Raw genomic sequence first — 4891 nt, forward strand, 5'->3', positions numbered from 1 at the left:
CAAAAAATAAAATTACACAAAACAATTCCTATTATGTAACTTTAGTGTGAATCTAACTTTCAGTAAAAATTACTGTAGGAACTATGTGAAAAGTACCAGCAGTAGCAACACCACTGCTCTTTAATTACAATTAAAAGCATTACCCCAAGTCACTTGTATCTATTGTAGGTATATCTACTTAAGGAAAAACAACCAGTCCCATCTGCCTGTATGGGTCAGTTTAATAGCTCTTTGTATCTGGACTTTGTATTTGGACTTCATTTTACAACTGGAAGAAACGTGGTTATTTTTGAAAACCTGTAATTCTACTGGCACATATTTAACCCTACATCTAAAAATGAGATTTTATTTCAGCAAAAATTACTTCAACTACCTCCAGTGTTAAGAAATTTTTAAAACTCTAATCAAACTTTGAGGGATTTCAGACATAACCAAATATAAAAGTTGATGGATATAAATTTGAATAAACATAGAACGAAGTGGTCAATATAAAAGTTCAATAGTGGTAGTTTTAAAAATAAGAGGGCAATGCATTTTGTCCAAGTGAATGTGCCTTACTAGTCATGTTCCTACCCCTTTGGGGTTCATACTCAAGCTTTAGTCTTTGGAACTTACTTTTCTTACATATTCCTTGTACAGTATTCCAAGACTTACTTTGAAAGACACCTTTAACTTTCAAAAAACTAAAGAAATGTCTAAGTTTAACATTACAGAAAAACTGCTGACGTTTGATTCTTGTGGATTCAATGTTGTCAAAGCCATGAATTTTCTAACATAGCTGGAAGCCTCTACTGCACTACATACAGTTCATGTCCTACAAGTGACTTAAGTTGTAAGAGCTCTTCCCCCCAGAGTGACACTTTGCTTGGTCTTCTCAGGTCTCTTAGGTCTTCAAAGGTCTTCAAAGGTCTCTTAAGACCTTTGAAAACAGAACTCTTTCTTAGATCACCTTTGCCACACATTCCTGCCCCATCAGCTTATAAAATTCGTATTATTACACATTGCAGCATGCTAAGTTAGTGTCTATTAGTTTGCTAGGAAAAAATTATTAGTTCTTGGTTGAGAGAGTAATTTTTCCCTTTGGGAAGTTTCATGGTAACTCATACCTTATAGACCCTGATATATTCTTTAAGGAACCAAATACCATTCCTTTCTACTACAGATGGCTTCCAAGGAGACTTTCCAGTGGTAAAGAATCCACCTGCCAAAGCAGGATATACAAGAGAAATGAGTTTGATTGCTGGGTCAGCAAGATCCCCTGGAGAAGTAAATGACAGCTCACTGCAGTACTCTTGCCTGGGAAATCCCATGGACAGAGGAGCCTGGCAGGCTGCAGTCCATGGGGTCACCACGAGTTGGACACAACTGGGCAAACACATAGTAATCTAATAAATCTCCAGCTCAAATGATCACTGCTTTTTTATTAATGCAAACGCACTGTATGTGGAAAGAATGCAGGTATGGCTCCAACTACCTGGGGAACCTGGCACAAGACTTTGCGTTAGATCCAACCAGTCAACCCTAGAGGAAATCAATCCTCAATATTCACTGGAAGGACTGATGCCGAAGCTTCAATACTTTGGCCACCTGATCCAAAGAGCTGGTAGACCCTGATGCTGAGACACTAAAGGCAAAAGAAGGGGGCAATAGAGGATGAGATGGTTAGATGGCATCACCAACTCAATGGACATGAATTTGAGCAAACTCTGGGAGATAGTGAAGGACGTTAAGTGCCTGGTAGGTTATGGTTCGTGGGGTCGGGAAGAGTTGGACACGCCTTAGTGACTGAACATGCTGAGATTCCCACTTTGTGCACTGATAAGATACAGACATCCTGTGTAATATAATAAATTCTGCTCTCAACATGTAAGGGGTTATTACTGACCAGCAGTCTCCATCAAACCATTTTTGCTCCTTTATCCCACTTTGCAGTAAGAAATTTCATAGCACCTAGAACTGGAATTATATATTCCTTTAATTCATGTTGTCATTAATTTAATCCATTGTGAAAGCCTGGAAAATGAGGAAGGCAACAATCATTATCCAAATGTATACAAAGAACCCATTTTATTCTAACCCTAATAAACCAGGCTTAGCGATCAGCAGTTCCTGACGCTACTGAACACACACAAACCTTTGCTTGAGTGGTAGTGAAAACTACCTGAACACTGATTTTACTTTTACTCTGAAACTTACTGGCTTCAGACGTGGCAAGATTTAAACAAAAAAAAGTGAACCTGTCCCAGCATCCCCTGGTCAACCACCAGAGGCTCAGGAAAGGGACAATCTTGTGAAACAACGTCCCATCAAGTCCAATCACACACATACCAACCTTTAAGTCCTGCTGGGTTGTCTGTATCCCTTTCCATTGCTTCCTAGCTGCAAGTCACTCATTCTAGTAATTACAGATACACAGTAAATGGATCAGGCAATGTGACTTGACCATCTGAAGACCAATTATGGCTGTCTGCTGCGAAACATACAGTATGAAACAAATTACTGCCCCACTGGCAACTCTGTGGCACTGGGCCACAGACTGTTTAAAAAAAGAAAACAGCACTTAAAGCACAAGGGTCAACAAGAAAATTTATCAACGACAAAGGTGACGGTGAAGAATTAATACCTCCACCAGTGGTGATTCAACCAATCAGAGTGGGCCTACTGCTTGGCCTTCACACCTCCCAGAGCCTGTATCTTCACTGGTTCTGGTCCTTTCGCTAGTCAGGCATACTTCGGTACTCGAGGGTTCACAAGCCTCCTGGATGGAGTCTCAAAAATTGATACCCTGTTTTAGAATTTCTCATGGCCAACAGACAAAACAGATGGAAGGCTCTGGGTGTAAAGGAGCAGAAAACTTGGACAATCAATGACAGAAGCTCTGGTTTTATTAACATCTTTGGAGAAACTTTAGTTGAGAAATCTGATATAAAACAAAGCCTTGGAAACAATACATACACCTCAACTGGCCAGGATTCTATGCTTATTTTACCTCAGAAAATTTAAAAAGTAGTATGAATTTTCTTTTGCAAATTTTTTTTTTGGTACACCATTTGCAAATTCTTAAAGTACTGGTAGTTACACAGAAAAGCTATGGACAATACTAGTAAAACTGACTCAGAAATTAACTGAGGACAGGGAGAGCCTAATTTGCTGTCTTTGCAAGAGAAATTGAAGCAGTGTATCTTTAACTACAAACCCCTTCCCCTCTTTGCAAGCATTAAAGAGTCCTCACACACAGCTAATTTAAAGGTTTAGTTTATACAACTGATTTCATTCTGCAAACTCCACAATATAAATGGCAATAACTACATATTTTAAATACTGTAATAAAAATAAACAAAGTCATTAGTTCTGTAATGCAGTAAGAACTTATAACTTTAAAAAACAAATTGTGAAGAAAAGCATACTTAATAAATTAAGGAACATCTGAACTGCTAATAGTTTGGGAAAGAATTTGAACTTTTATAATATGTATACAAAAGCAGTAGAAATGAAGAAAACAAATGACTACATACTGCTGTTGCACAGAGAAGATTGGGTGTATTTTATTAACAATTCCATCCTCTTTCCTGCAGCCTGGAGCAGGAACAATTTCATTATTGGACGGGAGTCTCCAACAGCAAAGGGATACCGCAATACGTTACTAAGCAACTCACTGTGATTTCACACCATATGAGGCAGGAAATTTTTTAAAAATTAAAAAAGGCACGCATAAGCTGATTTCATATATTCTAAAGTCCAGGCTACTCTCTTAGATACAATGTTTAGAACACTTGTATAGCAAAACAATTTTTAAATAAACATTTCCAAAAACTTGAATACACAACTTAGGAACAATGGATCTGCACCCAAAAAAAAAAAAAAAAAAAAAGTTACATTTAAAAAAAAGTGTTAAGAATCATAAAATAATTAGAGCTAACCTAGAGATTAAAAAAAGGATTCATAAGCAATCTAAATTCTTTAGGTAAATAAAGTGAATGTTTTATTAGAGTAGAAGGTACCATGTTTACTAAAAGTCAGTTCTCACTATAGTTCATGCCTATTTAAAATTCTATCTTTAAAGATACTTAAACCTAGTTTATTGTTCCTTACCACAATTAGACTCATGAAGAGCTCAAACTAAAGCATGCACACACAAAATAATCTAGCATTTAGTCATCTCATTAACTTATGTTTTTACTTTTTAAAAGACTGGTCAAACTGTTTCAAAAATATTGGAAGGTTTCTCTACTTTCATGACATATCTATGCATCTCAGGCAGCTTTTTTATATCCATCTCCTTTTCTTGAATAAATGTTTTAATGCCAGTTGACTTAAATATATGTAAAGATAAATGAGGCAGATTCTAATGTATAAAAGTCATTTATAAGATACCACATGCAAAAACAAAAGAAAAACTTTTAAGTTGAAATGTGTTTTCCCCAAAATAAACGTGCAGGTACCCTCCACTGAGGGTGATCTGACCACCTTAGCCTTTTGTAAAAGAACAGAGCTAAGTTCTTTCTGATGGCCCACTGTGAAAATAATTTAAGATACTGTAAATTTTTAGAAGCATTTTTCTAGTCTTTATTAAGTATAATTGTGGTGATAATACTTATTATCCTAAAATAGAGGTGTAGGATCGAGAATTTAAATCTTTTTCTGGGTGCTTAATCTTTCTTAAAGGTAATACTGCTGCCATAATTTGTGTCAGCATAAATTAGGTATTTGTAAAAATAGCCATTAAATACTAATTCTCAAGTATATTTAAAGTACATATAAATCCTATGTTCAAAGTATAAGCTAGAAGAAATATATAGCATAGTCCTAGGATTTCTAGATTGTTGACATCAAAAAGTAAACCACCCTCTTTAAGACTTAACAGAACTTTAAAAAAAATTGCTTCAACATA

The sequence above is a fragment of the Bubalus kerabau genome, chromosome 12 (assembly GCF_029407905.1).
Source record: "Bubalus kerabau isolate K-KA32 ecotype Philippines breed swamp buffalo chromosome 12, PCC_UOA_SB_1v2, whole genome shotgun sequence".
In the NCBI taxonomy this organism is placed as follows: domain Eukaryota; kingdom Metazoa; phylum Chordata; class Mammalia; order Artiodactyla; family Bovidae; genus Bubalus; species Bubalus kerabau.